General features: G+C 41.4%; 1 long non-coding RNA gene across 3 annotated transcripts in view; it reads left to right on the top strand.

Moving 5' to 3' along the window:
- The first annotated feature begins 257 nt into the window (after window positions 1–257).
- The window catches only part of LOC120401480, a 57,376-nt gene continuing 41,301 nt past the window's right edge, over window positions 258–16,332 (top strand). For all 3 annotated transcript variants that reach the window (XR_005596478.1, XR_005596477.1, XR_005596479.1), the window contains exon 1: window positions 258–639. This is a non-coding gene — a long non-coding RNA (uncharacterized LOC120401480). The remainder of the gene's footprint in view (window positions 640–16,332) is intronic.

The raw sequence follows: 16,332 nt of genomic DNA, 5'->3' as shown, positions 1-16,332 counted from the left end.
CCAATTTTTCACTTACACACTTGGTCAAAAATGTTTTGAAACTCAAACTGTGGATGACAGTATCTGGGCTGGTGTGGGGAACATACCCCAGCACAGGAAGAGTTGAATTAGGCCAGGTGAGCCCAAACAGCTAATTAGGCTGCAAGCAGGGGAGCTTCAGGCTGGAGGCTGCTAATTAGGAGCAGGCAGACCTGTATAGGGATAGGTGGGGCCTGTATAAAGCCAGGTAGCTGGCAACAGAGAGGTGGCAGTGGCTGCTGTGGGGAAATGGTCTGCAGTCTCTCCCTGAACAGAGAGAGCTGGCAAAGCCAGAGAGAAGAAGCCAAAGGAAACAGTAGCTAGGGATAGGACTATACAGGGACCAGGGCTGCTTGTGACAGGCTCCTTGGGCTGGAATCCAGTGTACAGGGTGGGCCTGGGTTCCCCTACCAGCCACTGGGAAGTGGCATTGGAGATGCCAGCCAGCAGGTTGGGAAAGACTGAGTTCCCTTGAAGAGGACCTTAGTGGCCAAGCCACAAAGAGGAGGCAGGAGGAGCGGGACAGCGGAGCGAGGGAAGATGGAAGTAGCTGCTACTGGAGGGAGAGTGCAAGCTGGTGGCGCTAATCCCCAAAATGTCCAGCAGGAGGCACCATGAGCTGTAAGTGAACCCAGTGACAGCATACATCAAAATCTCAATGAAAAGAGAGAAATTGTGGGAAAATGTCACCATTTTTGTTCATCCATACGGAACATTTGCTTGACTGGGTCTGTCTGAAGTAAATCTTTCTCTAGGTCCTCTCTCCCCAGCTGCTCGCCTTGTGTGAGGAGAGCTCCTTTATCAGAGGAAGAACCTCTCTCCAATCTGAGCCTTCCCTGCTTGCATAATCAAAGCAGAGGAGACAGGCAGCAATACCTGGTCAAGCCCTGCTAACGAGCTGCTTTCCCCATCCCTGTATCTGTACCCCATAAAAGGCTCTGGGGGAGGGGGAGCAGCATCTGGCCTTAGAGGGTTCCCTCATAAACCCCCCAAAGTTCTATTCTAGATCTGCTTGGAAACTGTTCCCCCCCACACACACACACACACACTGGAAAATTAACTGTTCATTTAAAAACCACAACCCCATCCAAAACTTCAGTTTTTTCAGTTATTGAAAATTGCTGTAAAAAATATTTTGCGGGCTGAATTTTGTTTTTTGGTTTTCTGAGGGGGGGAGGGGGAACCAACTTAGAGGAAAGCAGATGCTTTTTGTTTAATTGAAAATACAATTTTCCATTTAAAAACAAGTTTGACAGACAATTAAGATCTAGCTTGTACATCCAGCTACACTAGGTAACCTGCGATCAAGCACAAACGCAGTGTTACCAGGAAGTTGAGGGGGCTTCGCTCTCTAGTTGAGCTGAAGTAGTTGCACTTGAGTCAGTGGTGGTGTATATCTGTAGAGGTTGTTATGCGGTGGAGAATCAGATCCAGTGACTTCTCCAGGACCGCTCCTGGTAGCGAGCACTATACACGGGATGAGCACTCTGCCCCCAGTTCAGGAAAACACTTAAGAACATGCTTAGTTTTAAGCTTAAACCTGATTCAGCAAAGCACTTAAGTGCTTGCGGGATTGGGCCCAACCTTTGTAAGAAATTATGTGCATGCAAACTAAGTGTACAATCAATCAGTAGCACACATGGCAATTAAAACTCTTTCTAGAAGAGATGCTCTAGCTCAGCCCCAAGATGTCTGCAGGCTGCACAGCAAGTAATTCAGTCTTTGGACACTTTTGCAAAAACTCAAAACTTCAGGGTATGGCATCATGTGAAACAACGTCAAAAGTGTCTAAATGCTCACAAAGTTTTGCGTAGGTCTAGAGACTGTTGTAAATACCATTCACGCTAGTGTTGGTTCCAGCAGTGAGCCCTGAGTTATGTCTGACACTGCAGGAACACAGTGGTTCTTTGTCAGTTGTAAGATCAGGGCCTGCACTGAGAGATTCTTTGAAATAAAAATATTGTAAGCTTTTTTGTTTAAAGCCAACTAAGGGCCCAATCCTGTAATGTCAGGGGCCTGACCCTACAAAAATTTATGCATGTGCTTAACCTACTCTTGGGAGCAGTCTCATTTGCTTCAATGGAATTACTCACAGGAGTAAAGTTAAGCCCATGCAAAAATTGTTGCAGAATTGAGGCCTCATGAGGCTAACCAGGACCTTTATTCATGTGTAAGTGCCTGTGGGATCATGACATAACAAAGCCAGTGTAATAAGAACTAGATATCCAGGCAGATGATTACAAAAGGGGTAATACAGGAAATCATAGACTATGCCAATAATGAGTTGACTTTTATGTTCTTTACTCCTGTCCTTTGCAGATAGCAGCTATGATGAACCTCCTGTAGCCAGAACTGTGAATTTCATTTTCATTGTTCTTCCCATAAACATCATTGTTCCTATTCACGTGTCTTTCTTATCATCTCTTTGCAAACAGACGCTCCTTCCTTTGAAATCTTCCTGCCATGTTTTACTTTGAATGACGGTTTTCCATTGTCCAGAGAAACAGATGATTGTGCTTTGTTCGAAGAGCTCAACAAGGTGCAAAGCAAACATTGTGAAGCAGTCTTAGTACTACTTTAAGTGAAAGTGTCAGGATAGGCTGGCTTTTTTTAAATCGGTGTCTATTTGCTGCATTTTTACTCATCCTATCGCATTCAAATAGAAAGCTTGATTTAAATCTCTTACCTGGCCCAGATCCAGGACAGCATCTGAATTTGTTTCATTTTAAGCATGTTTAAATCTGACTGACTTCAATGGGATTTAAGCATGTGCAGAAAGTGTAGCATGTGCTTAAGCGCCCTTCTGGAATAAGGATCCTTTCCTAAATCAGGACCTCAAATAAAGCATGCGTCTCTAGATGCCAGAGGAAAGTTCAAGCAAATAATCCCAAGCTTGTCTATACTGTACTTGGAAAGTCCCATAGTAAGGTAAATTGCAATTTGGGCTACCATATTGCTCTAGTTCATTACTATGGCCAACATATAGATCTGGGACGCGTTCCATATGGCTCAGCTCAACATAGGGCCCATATCAGTGTAGCATCTGAGCACCTCAGATTCTTGCATTTATCCTCCAACACCCATGTAAATCCAGTGGGAGTTAAGCTGCTAAATACCTTTTGAGGATCTGGTCCAGAGAGACTGACTTGCCCAAGCTCATAAAAGAAGTCTTCAGAAGTTGAATCCAGGCTATCTGTCTAACTACCAGACCATTTTTCCTTTTGTATGTCACTTCCCAGGAGGTGTACTTAGAATCCCCTTCCTGTGCCTAGTGACATATGAGGCAACCCATTTTACCATTGCTGTCTGACCAGAGCAAGATGTTCGACTACATCATAAGTTGTCTCCATGATCACAGCAGCCTTGATCATCTTTAACTTTTATAAAGACTTGTAGGATTGATTGTGTGATTGGGGTGTTTTTCTACCACAGGAATAAAAATGAACTACATACAATCCTAGTCTTTGAGCTCTTGTCATCTCTACTTTCCAGGAGTATTTATCTATTTCTAAAATAACAGAGCTTGTTCTGATTTCCTTGGGTGCCCTGTAGTATCTGTATATGTTCTGTGGCTCTGTACTAAAATCCAGTCACAAAGGGGAGAAATTTGATCTTGGCAATGACAGCATCTCCTTATAATTTAAGCTTTCCTTCAAGAGCAGATCTGATTGTTTGCTTACATGTCACAGCAGGATCTCCTGGTAATAGTTAACTGACCACTATCCCCATCACATAAACCATTTTTTGTAGTCCCTTCTGACAAGGCAGTGCTTGCGGAAATGGTTGCATACAACAGACATTTTGCTGCTGCAAAGGAAAGGTTATGGCACACTGAGCCACAGAGACCCAAATGAGATTAAATTCCCATTTTATTGCAAAGTTTTCCTCTCCTGGGGAGAGATCAAAGTGCTGGAATGGGATTCCACTGGATAAACATTTGAGTATAGCATTTCACTACTCATTTGAACTCTCTAATTATCACAGCTCTAATAATTTAGATGAGTTTAAACATCTCTTTGAATACAGAGTTTCCTTACTGCATGAGGCTTCTTGCTTTTGAAATATCCAGTGGGTATATTTACAGTTCAGGGCAAGCAGGAATTAAAGTCCTCATTGAGGGGTGGGAGGTGTTCACCTTTCTCGAAAGCTTTGATCATTTACTTATGGGCATTAGACACGCAGAGCTCCAGGACTGCTCCAGGAAGTTTAGTGCAGTCTAGATGAAACCTGTTTGATACTGAAACACTCAGGGCAAGATTGGGATGTGCATCTCACCATGAGCAAGGCATGGCATGCAGCTGAACCACCCCTGGGGAGGATTTGTGAATCTGAGGGTCACCTGGTTCTCCTCTTGCTTCGGGGCTGGGGGGAGGGTGTAGTAATCCGCTATTCAGTGGTACCAGTAGCAGAATAGTTTCTGCTCTACAACAGCCAGCACAGGATGGAGCCTTGGTTCTGCCTGCACCCCCCCCCTTCTCCACCCACTCTTCATGCATCTGTGCTGCCCCATGCTGCCTTTTCTCCTCCATGCATCCACACTGGCAATTCAGAGGAGGCTCCCGGGGATAAGAGGGGCATCTAACACTTCCTTGCATGATGATGCAGGGAAAGTCCCAGTTGTGCCCAGCTGTTTTGGGCCGATCAGATTCAGCTGCACCTTGAGTTTGGTGGTTTGTGTGTTTGCTTTTTTTCCCCCACCCCCTAAGGCACAACTTCTGAGTACCCTGCAAAGTGCTTTGGGATACAGACTGCAGGGAATGACATTGAACAGAGCAAGGTCCTGATCCGGCAACCAACTCCGCTTATGCAGACCTGTCTATATACAGCCCCGTTTACTCTCTCTGAGTGCTTGCATGAAACAAGCTGCTGGATCGGGGATTAAACCTGTATTGGAACAATGCACTTTCTTAACGCTTTTTAAATGTAAAAAGTTCCATAAAAGCACTAGGTAATTTGCCTGGTATTTTTACAGGTTTGAGCAAATGCTAGAAACACAATATTATCACTTCGTATTCTGGAACAGTCACACTTGTTACTTATGACAATGCTAGTTTTAGTCATAGGCAGTGGCAGATGTACCACAGACTTCTTGATCATTTCAAGCTATTTTTCAGAGCTAATTGTTTTGCTTTGATTTTGACCATTTTAAAATTTGTTTTTAAAGTAAAATTAAAGGATATTTTGAAAATTAACTAAAGACACTGTTTTAAAAAGCACAATGTAGCTATTTTAAAGTTTGATTTTTAACCAAAACAAATCAGTAAAATTGACACATTCACAACTTTTTGTTGCCAAATCTACATTTTTTCCCTGCGGGGGGGGGGGGGATTTTATCACTAGTTTTAACACTTATTAGCTGGTTGAAGTCAATCCTATGTTTTTTCCAAGGTTGATGTCAACCAGCTGTCTACACTTTAATGTGTTAATGCATGTTAAGACACCTTTTCCCTCATGTAGACATGGTCTACTTTACAAGTCATGACTGTTTCAACTCCCCTCTTCAATTGGGGAAAAATGTTAAATTCCTAGCTTAGAAAAACATGGTTCACTGTTTAATGGATCATTTGGGGTTTTAGCTGAGAGCCAGTTCCTTTACAAATTAGTAGCTGGACGTTAGCCCTTTAAACAAAATAAATGACTATAAAACTGCCATTGTAGCTGGTCTGGAATTAATTTCAGCTGGCTACAGAATTTAGCACAAAAGCCAACATATTGTTATTTCTTTGGGCTTTTTTAGTTAACTTCAGATCTGCAAAGGGAAGATTGTGTTGCAAAGTGATTATGAAAACTCCGCTTAAGAAAAGAGTAAAAATCAGGCATGACAATCCTGAAATTTTGGATTCATCTAGCATAGTTTCCCTGAGCTGCATCTATGCTTGTCCCCATTACAGTAGCATGTTTGTTTTCTGCACTGAGAAAAATATTTGTTCTAACCACCACTGTAGCTTCCTGCATGAAAGAAGGTCCTCTATTGGAGGAGGAGCCATCATTTGTTATCCAGGCCAAACTTTTCACTTGCTTATGCTCCTGCAACCTCATTGAAACGAACTGTATAGATCTATTTCCTAGCTGCTTTGTACCTTGTACAGTCAACTACATCTGTGAAATGGGTGTAAAATGCTATTAGTCTGCTAGACATCTTATTACCCCCTGGGACTCACTTTATTCTGGAGCAGAGCTGGGCAAAAGCTTGCAAACAAATTTTTGCAGTTGAAAAAATGCATATTTGACAACACCCAAACATTTTGCAAATCTGTGCAGTTTTTGCTGAAGTGTTTTGTCCAGGAAAAAAACCCGTAACTTTGGTTTTTAATTAAAATGTTTCACTTTGGCATGTTCAAAAATATTCAGTTTTAGGCTCATTTAACATTTTCATGAATGTGTTGGTTTTTTAACAAGTGTATTAAACACTTGGATTTTGTCAACTTTTTGTTCAACCCAAAAGGAGAAAAATGATTCAAATTTTTGATTTGCCAAAAAAATAATTTTCAGTTCAACATAAAACAATACATTTTTTTCAGAATTAGCAACAAGCCAAAAAATCTGTTTGCCCATCTCTTATGCGGTATCTCCATTGCTGGCAGTTTGCAACTATAGTAGCCCAGTCTGTATGACCTCATCTTAACCTTTGTGAATGAATAGTCCTTTAGATCTACCCAAGATAATCATCCATTCAAGATCTTTTTCTGCTTCACATTCTTCTGCCCTCAACTTTCCCTTCCAGTGCCCATAAATATGCATCACTCACTGAACCTATTAAAATGCTCCCTGCAAGTCAAATCTTCTCTTCATAAGATCTGAGTAGTGGAATGGTTCCAAAACCATAGGTTGTAACCCTACTTGTGGGGCTATGCTATTTGATGCTGTGTTGGGGACACCATTTAATGCTATAGATAAGTGTCCTCCTTGCCACATAACTTCGCATGCACTGTACATAGTTGTGCTGTGTGGAGGATGATGTTTCATAGAGCAAAATGGTGTCCTCCATCATCCATGTGGCATGACCTTGCATGTATGGTGCATGTGAGGTCATGTGTAGAGGATGCCATTTTTCTCTACATAATGGAGTCCACCATGCTGCCTGGGGTCATGGGAATGAATCAACCTCAAAATGGAGTTATGAAGACAGTTTGGGAATTGCACTAGCATTTGAGTTCCAGTCATCTCCAGTACAACTCTCCTTAGGTGTAAATGACTAAGCAAAGTGAAAGGCAGTGGAGAATCAGCCCTTTTGAGCCAGGTCCATGAAGCTGCCTCTGGGTCCACCAGCTCGGGCTCTGACTCTGTGTTTAGAATGAGCTAGGCATAGAATGGGAAGGATGTTGTCGTGTATAGGACTCTACAGTGGGATTCAAGAAGCCTGTGCTCATTTCTCAGATCAGATTATTTTTCTTCTGTGCATGTAAATTGCTCAATCAATGCCTCAATTCTGATCTCTAACTTGACGGTCATCCTCCTTTGCTGCACAGGGGCATTGTGAAGCTCATCAATTGATGACTGAGATGCTCAGGTGTTAGAGGAGAACTCTGTGTAGTTCTATACTATATGTGAGCTTTGTGCTGTTAACAGAGTATCCCATCTCACGGATGTGTGATCGTTTGGAAAATAACATGTCATTGTTTGAAATCAGGTGGAAAGGGTTACATACATAATGCAGCTCTGAGATGTGGCTACAGCCTTCACCCTCTTCTCCTCAGGGTTACAGGTCCTTGGCTCAATAAGGGCAACTGGTGCCTCCACCCACAGAAACCCCTCCTAGTGCAGAGAACACAGAGGGCCTGTCCCTTGGGACAATATTGAACATAATCTATTTCAGAGGAGTTTTCAGTCAGCTAGTTTATTTTTTGTTCTCTGTCTCAATTCCCCGAGTAATAAAATAACCAGGGCTTTATTAGGTATGGGGAACTCAGGATAGGGAACAATGGAAATCGGGAGCAGGTTAATACAAGACAAAATACATAAATTCTACCCCACTCAACATTGACAGTCAGTACAAACCACCCTATGCTACTGTCCAGAACCTGCCAAGGCAAATAGTGAGTTTAGACTCAGTTTTGATGGGTAGGTGTGAACAAAAGCACCCTGTATTCACACCCTACACATTATTGTAGTAATCTTTGTGTAAAATATGTCTTGTGAGGTATCATTTTAAAAACTAATGATCAGTGAGTTGTTAATCTATAACGTGTATACAAAATGTGAGTTATGAAATTGTGACTAACATCTGTTTACCAGACAAGTCTGGGCAGGGGGGTAAACCTGTTTCTCAAAGATAAAGGACCAGACACTTCTAGCCAGGTGCCAAAGTTGATTGGCAGTCACCTGTCAAGTGGTCACTCCTTGGCAACGAAGTGGAGGCTGTAACAGATCGATCTGCATCTTAGCAAACAACATGGAACCTCTCTCACCACAAGATTCCATGTTTCCTTCCTCACAGCTGGAATGAACTTTATCTAGAGGTAACCCTCAGGAAAATGCATTTCAAAGGGTGACTGGACAATAAAAGGGAGGGACAAACACTGCAGGAGATGGATAATCTACATAAGAAGACAAAGGAACCAGTCCTTTGACTTTGGGGGAGATCTTGACCTAAGCATTTGGTCACCATGTTGCTGGTAACATGGTAAGAATTTTACTTTGAACCAAGTCTAGCTTGCTAAGTTTTAGCTACTAGAAAGCATTTTCTTTCTGTTCTAACCACTTCTGACTAATATCTGATGTCACTTAAAATTTAACAAAGAGATAGGATTTTTAGTTTTAATCTAAACAAATCCAGTGCTGTGTTCAAACTGACCTGTTTGGTAACTCCAGTTAAAGTAGCAAACTGTTGAATATTGGCAAAGGACCTTTACTACCAGGCTGGACAGTGCAGAACACACATTTCTGGGGAAAATTTGGGAGCGTGGGGTCACCCTGTGAGTAGCAACCAAGGCTGGTGGAAGCCAGAGTGTTGCTGTTGGGGGTCAGAGGTGCTGGGGCCGTACACAGACACTCAGGGTGACCTGCATTCTGTTTGTGAGAGACCTTGCTTGGGAGCAACAGTAGCAAAGCCTTGTGGGGCACCCCAGGTTGAGGGGCAGACAGTGACACAACCCTCCCTGGTCTGGATTGCATCCTGGAATGGGGCAATGCTGAAGTTGGTGACTGGCTTAAAACACAATCAGCTCTACTACTGCTGTCAGCTACTTGTTTATTTTGATTTTCTCTATTGTAACACCCATACAATACTTGTTTAGCTATGACCAATTCCATCCATAGGGCCTGGCTCTAGCTCCCACTGAAGTCAATAAAAAGGTGGTTGTTTACGAGAGCTGGTCAGAAAACATTTGTCCCAACAGTTTTCCATCGGAAAACGTCATCCTGACAGACTGCTTTTGTGAAATTGTAATTTCAACACTTCATTTTGCCAGAGGGAGCTGAAAGTCTAGAAAAATCACCCCGTGCCACTCCAATATTTTAGAGTGAAAAGTTGATTTGTTTTGAAACGTACCTTATTTAAATATATAATAGTTAAAAATCAAACTTTTCAAGTGTCACAATGAAACATTCCATTGGTCCAAATCAATATTTTTTGGAATTTTATTTCATGAAAATTTTCAAAATGTTAGCTTCTTGTCTTGGTTCAGGACAAAATTTCAATCTCAGCATTTTTCATGGGATGGAAAACACATTTTCCAACCAGCTCTATTGACTGCAGTCGGCGCTGTATCAACACTAAGCATGTGTAAGAATCTGCAGTGGCATCTGTCTATAGCTTTTATAGGCAGTATGGAAGAAAAATGCATGCTGAAGACTGCATCCAGTCTACGAAGACTGATGTATCTTGAGAAAGACGATGGTGTGGTTAGACACAGACCAGAAAAGGACATGCTAGCTCTTGACACCTTAGATGCTCGCTTTCTGTTGAATGTCCATAGGGAAGAATCATGGGAGGCACAAATTTAATTTACTCGCATCCCAGTTAATTATGTCAGATAAGAAATGACGGAGCTTAAGTTCTTCCATGATCTGACAACCTACATCATATAGTAGGTGCTGTACTGACATAATAAGGCCCTCATCTTGGTTGGTTAGTAGTTTTGTTAAGCCAAACTTTTATGACTAATTATAACAGTGCCACCTTCGGACTCTAAATAATATTACATCTGCAATACATTATAAATATGTCATTGTTCTACCCTGTCCCCTTCCTCTTTACATGGCAGCATTGCCAAAAGTCTGATACCTCCATGAAAAATTCCAATGAACAAAACAGAAAAATCCAGCATTTTGATCTATACCTGGATTTGGCCGTTCACATTGTGAGGGAGAAGAAGTCTGAGCACTTAAAAACAAATGAAAACTAACCAAGACCACCCAATGTTGGGAATTGGTCCTGCTTTGAGCAGGGAGGTTGATTAGATGACCTCCTGAGTTCCCTTCCAACCCTGATATTCTATGAACACCCAATGAAAAATTAAGTGCAAAATTTATGGAAAATCCTGCCCAGCTTTCCATCACTTCAATATGAGGTTTTACAATTCTTCTGAACATTAATCCCTAAACTCATGAGGTATTGACAGATAAAAACATGTCCGATCTGATTTGGGGGAGGGAGTAAAGCAAGGCGATGATCAGAATGACATGATATTCAGGTCCTAGCTCTCTAGATTTCTCAAGGCTAGAAACACTTAGCAGACCAGCATAAATGCATCCAGCATAAATGCATTTCCCCAAAGATTCATCCTTGAGCTGATGCTATAAAGAAACTGAATGTTTCATAATGTGAACAATATTGAAATCCCAAGTTGTGTCAAACTGCTTTTTCTAAATCACCATATCCTAAATACATCCAAAATTCATTCAGTGTCTGGTGTGAATGTTCTCTAAACAATCAGTTTACCATTAGATTCTTGGAACCAAATCAGGGCTGTCTCTGTCATTACTCTGTACTGATAGACCCACCATTTATCCTAAATTGATTTTAAATACAGTTTTGGCAAAGGCATAAACTTGGATTGTTTGGGAACATTGCTGCATTTATATACAGTAAAACTGATGTCCAACAGTATCCAATTTAATAGTTGTTAAGAATTTCATAAAATTACATGATATAGATTGGGATGGCTTAGGGAGTTAGCAATGAGATGTACCATATATTGCCCTTCATCTCTAGGTGACTGGTTCAATTCCATCTGAGTTTGGCAGTGAATCGAAGCTGTTGCTATCAAACAGCTCTTTCCCTCACAAGAATGGCCATACTGGGTCAGACAAAGGTCCATCTAATCCAGTATCCTGTCTTCCATCAGTGGCCAGTGCCACCTGCTTCAGAGGGAATGAACAGAACAGGCAATCATCAAGTGATTGATCCCCTGTCACCCATTCCCAGCTTCTGGCAAACAGAGGCTAGGGACACCATCCCTGCCATCCTGGCTAATAGCCTTTGAGGACCAGCCAGATCCTAGTTTTCTAACGTGTATTTGTGGTGGTGAAGTCCAGTATTGCGGACAATTACAGGGAGCAGAAAGCACTGCTATGGGTCAGCAACAGAGGTGAGATTTTTTTTTTTACTGAGAAATGCAGTTTTGCAGGTAGTAAAGGGTTCCATGAAAACAACCTGATCACAACAGTATTTTTGACTTTTTCTCCAATAATTATTTTTGTTCTAGTTCTGAAAAACAAGCCCAAATGAAAAATGCATTTGAAACTATTTTCCATTTTCTCTCAAATGTTTCTGGTGAAAAGTCAATTTTCTGATGGTTTTAATAACATTGCATTAAAATTGTTCATGGGCAGCAAATTGGACTTTGCAGCTCCCCACAGTTTTACCCTGGTTGAAATTTCCATTTAAAAATCATGGAATATCCTGCTAAATGTTTCATTCTTCACTGGAACAAAACCAAAGTATGAAATTTCCCAAATATTCTTTAAAATTTCATTTTGTTTTGATTAAATTTAAGTGACAACTTATTTTCTTTTATATTTTCTTTACAACTTAATATAGTATGAGAAAACATTTCAATGTGTGTTTTGGTTTTGGTTTTTTTCCAGAAATGAAATTTTGTCCAAATTGATGTTTCCCTGGAAAGTTTAGATTTTGATTAAACATTTTTCATATGGAAAAAACACTTTGGAAAATTTGACCAGCTCTACGGTAATTTTCAAAAGTTTCTAAGTGACTTAGGAGTCTAAATCACATTTTCAAAAGTGACTTAGGGCTTGTCTTCACTAGGGAGCTAAACTGGCACTACCGCAATCGATGCAGCATCATCAATTTAGTGGGTCTAGTGAAGCCATGCTCAATCAATGGGAGAGCACTCTCCCACTGATTTTTTTTGTTTCTCCCACCTCCACAAGAGGTGGAAGCAATGTTGGCAGGAGAACGTCTCCCATCAACCTAGCATAGTGTGGACCCCATGTTAAGTAGATCTAAGCTATGCCAACTTGAGTTGTGCTACTTACACTCAAATTGTGTTGCTTAGATCAACCGGCAGCCATAGTGTAGACCTGCCCTTAGATGCTTAGGCTCTTAAATCTCACAAAGTCAACTTAGTACCAGATATTTGAACATACTTAGGTACCTAAAAATGCAGGTAGGTACCTAGTGGGCTTTTCAAAAGCAACTGCATGCCTAATTCTTATTGATTTCAACAGGCATTAGATGCCTAGGCACTCCTGAAAATCCCACTAGGCACCTATCAGCACCATTAGGTGCCTAAAATGTCTTTAAAAATCTGCCTAAGTCACTTTGGAAAATGGGACTTAGGTTTCTAAGTTAGTTCTGAAAATGTTGTTCTAGTCGGCAAACGTTGCTGATTTCCTTTCCCTTCTGACTTTGTTGATTTGAGATCTATTATATGTATGTTCCTGACATGTTAGAACAAGGCCAGAAAGAACCACCAGATCATTTGGGCTGACCTCATATAAATCTTGCATCTTTGCTCACTGCCACTGCACACTGAGATGTGGGGAACTTCCATTTTTCTAGATCAACTCCCAAATGCATGCTGCTCTCCTCTCCACTTAAGGCTGTCTCTTTTTAGTATAATTTAAGCAAATTTACTTTTATATTATCTGCATTTAATTTCCTATCTATTATGTCAGAATTAGTCTCACTCAACTCTTCCATATTGTCTTGCCATATTGTGCTTTAAATACTCCCTCCCACACAATTTAGCATCACTTCTTAACATAGACCTGTTAGTTCTTACACAATTATCTAAATCTTTTACTCGCATTATTATGATTCATTACAGAAGTACTTAGAGGCTTCATAGGATGTTTGAGCCCCATTGAGTTAGGCACTATACAAACATAGTAAGAGACCTTCCCTGCTCCAGATCTTAGTCTAAATATACGCAGTGTTGTAGCCATGCCAGTCCCAGGATATAAAAGACACAAGGTGGGTGAGGGAATATCTTTTATTGGCCCAACTTCTCTTAGTGAGAGAGACAAACTTTTGAGTTTACACAGAGGTCTTCAGAGCTGGGAAATGTACACAGTGTCACAGGTAAATACAAGGGGGGACAGATAGTTTAGCATAAATAGTTAACACATTTCAAGGTGAAATGGCCCATTAACATCCCTCCAGTCATAGGGGAGAAGACAGCTGGAGGGCACGCTCTCACCAACAGAAGTCAGTCGAAATATCCCAGCCAATGGATGGGAGAAAAGTACTATTATGATTCCCATTTTACAGATGGAGGAGGGGGAGAGAAACAGAGGCACAGAGAAACTAAGCAACTTGCCCAAGGTAACACAAGGAGTTGGGATTTAACCTGAGTCCTAGTCCAATGTCTTACACACACACCAAAAATTACCAAAATTCTAGGGACTAGCTATGATCCACATGGGCTGGAGCAGGAGAGAATCAGTCTTGGGAAAGGTGCATCTATGACTCCTTGTTTCCTTCCTAGATGGTCACTTTTGACTTTAAAGAGCCAGATTTCCTCTCCTGTCTGACTTTGCAGCCTATACAATGGTGTCCAGTCATGGCACTCTGTGAAAATGTCATTCTGTCTTGATATCTCCTGTGTCCCTTTGTTTTCAGAAATGAGGCTTTTAAAACTTCAGCAGCTGAGTAAGATAATGACCTCCCTTTGCTGAAACCATTTAGGATTTCCTCAATCAAGCTGTGCTTCCCTTAATGTCCCTCATGGCATCTCCTGAAATAGTTCAATACTTTCCTTACAGGCACAGTCAGACGAGAGGGCTGATTCAGAACTTCCTGATACAACCCTGGGACCTTTCTTTAAATAAAAGTGCTATACTAATCCCTCCCAGTCTTTGCTTAGTGAGTCTCTCATCTGATGCTACTCCCATTCTTATCTGCACATCCTTTACAGCCTGTGTCATGTCTTGGCATCTTATGGAACTGTAGCTTAGTAATCTTTGAGACAAGGTTGAGTGTTACTGGACACTTCCTGCTGTCACTTATTTCTGCTAATCCAGTTTCTTCTAAACTTGAGCCAGATTTTGACAGTCTACCCATGAAAATGTCCAGAAACTGGGAACAGAAGAAGCCACCTCTTAAAATTGCATTATTTTTAAAAAAGCTTAGGATTGAACTTGTGACTTTGAAGAATTCTGTCCAGCATTTTCAAACTGAAGCTGATATTTGTAGTGCCATTTTGCATCACTGAACTGGGTCTCCTGCTGTTGAACATCATTCAGTACAATGATAACTTTGTAAATATCATTAAACAATTACATGTTGACTTCAGTGCAGCCACCAGTTGATAACCTGGTCCCTTTGTCACTAGATCTCTCAGAGCTGCCATAAATGGCTATAATAAGAATAATGAATGCAGGATGATTAGCAGTAGTATCTCAGCACCTAGAGGCCACAATGGAGATCAGGTGCTAGGCACTGTACAGCCACATGGTAAGAGATTGGTACCTGCCCCAAAGAATTTATAGCCAAAGTGGACAAGACCGACAAAGGGCAGGTGGGGAAAGGAAGCCAGTTCCCCTGTCTGTGCTTGTCCATTATTTTGTTTCCAGAGGTAGAAGATGAGTTGTTCAATCAGTGCTTTCTACCCAAACCCAAAATCATCCCCTTTCAGCAGAGATCCCATCCTAACTTTCCAATCTGCTGGGACCAATACAAAGACCAGGATTCTGAATTAGCACTCTTCTACCACCTACACACTAAGAGTGACCTGAGCTTCCATTTGGCTTTCTTCCTCTTTCCAGTGTGTGTATCTCCATCAGAAATGTTCAAATACCATAGAATATCAGGGTTGGAAGAGACCTCAGGAGGTCATTTAGTCCAACCCCCTGCTCAAAGCAGGACCAATCCCCAACTAAATCATCCCAGCCAGGGCTTTGTCAAGCCTGACCTAAACCTTTAAGGAAGGAGATTCCACCACCTCCCTAGGTAACCTATTCCAGTGTTTCATCACCCTCCTACTGAAAGTTTTTTCCTACTATCCAACCTAAACCTCCCCCACTGCAACTTGAGACCATTGCTCCTTGTTCTGTCATCTGCCACCACTGAGAACCGTCTAGATCCATCCTCTTTGGGAACTCCCTTTCAGGTAGTTGAAAGCAGCTATCAAATCTCCCCCTCGTTCTTCTCATTCCCATGACCCTAACATTAGAACTGATTTGGAAAGACTTAACCTGTATCATTCTCTCCTTTGCTGCTGGTCTAACACTAGATTTATATTTTTTTTCTTTACAATTTTGAAAGGTCCCATTCTCACTGAGGGCCAGTTTGCACAGCCCCTACCTTGGGTGAGTATTGTACAAACAGTCTGGCTGAAGCCAACAAGTGAGTAAGGCCTAGATCCTCAAAGGTATTTAGGTGCCTCACTCCCATGGGAGTCAATGCTTGCCAGGGTAAATATGAGGTTCCACAAGCTAGCCCTACAAACTTGATAGTTAAATGAAACAAAAAACTCTCTCTCACCATTGACTTTCATCTTATGCTATCAGTCAGCAAGGTCACTGTGGGTGGTTGTTCTACTTTATTAATGTTTTTCCATTTATAAATGATGCCTCTGAAATGAATCAAACTTCTGCTGATTCATAATCTTCTCCTAAGATAACATGAGCACTGTGTGGCAATCAGCTAATAGCACCAACATTATGGATTTATTTATAGCTGGGACACTAAATGTTAAGGAGTATATTGAGGGGGGGAAATGTTCCCTATCCTTCCTTGCTGTAGGAAAACTCACTGGCCTATTTAACAAAAACACTGACCCATTAAATATGTTCCCATCTGTAGGGCTGTCCATTGTGGAGAGTAGGGGTGGAGAGTTCAGGTTAATTAATGACTGAGACAGTAGCACTTTTATTCTCTAACTGATTGGGAAGCAATTTATTTAT

The sequence above is a fragment of the Mauremys reevesii genome, linkage group 3, assembly GCF_016161935.1.
Source record: "Mauremys reevesii isolate NIE-2019 linkage group 3, ASM1616193v1, whole genome shotgun sequence".
Taxonomy (NCBI): Eukaryota; Metazoa; Chordata; order Testudines; family Geoemydidae; genus Mauremys; species Mauremys reevesii.
This window is presented reverse-complemented; position numbering and strand designations above follow the sequence as displayed.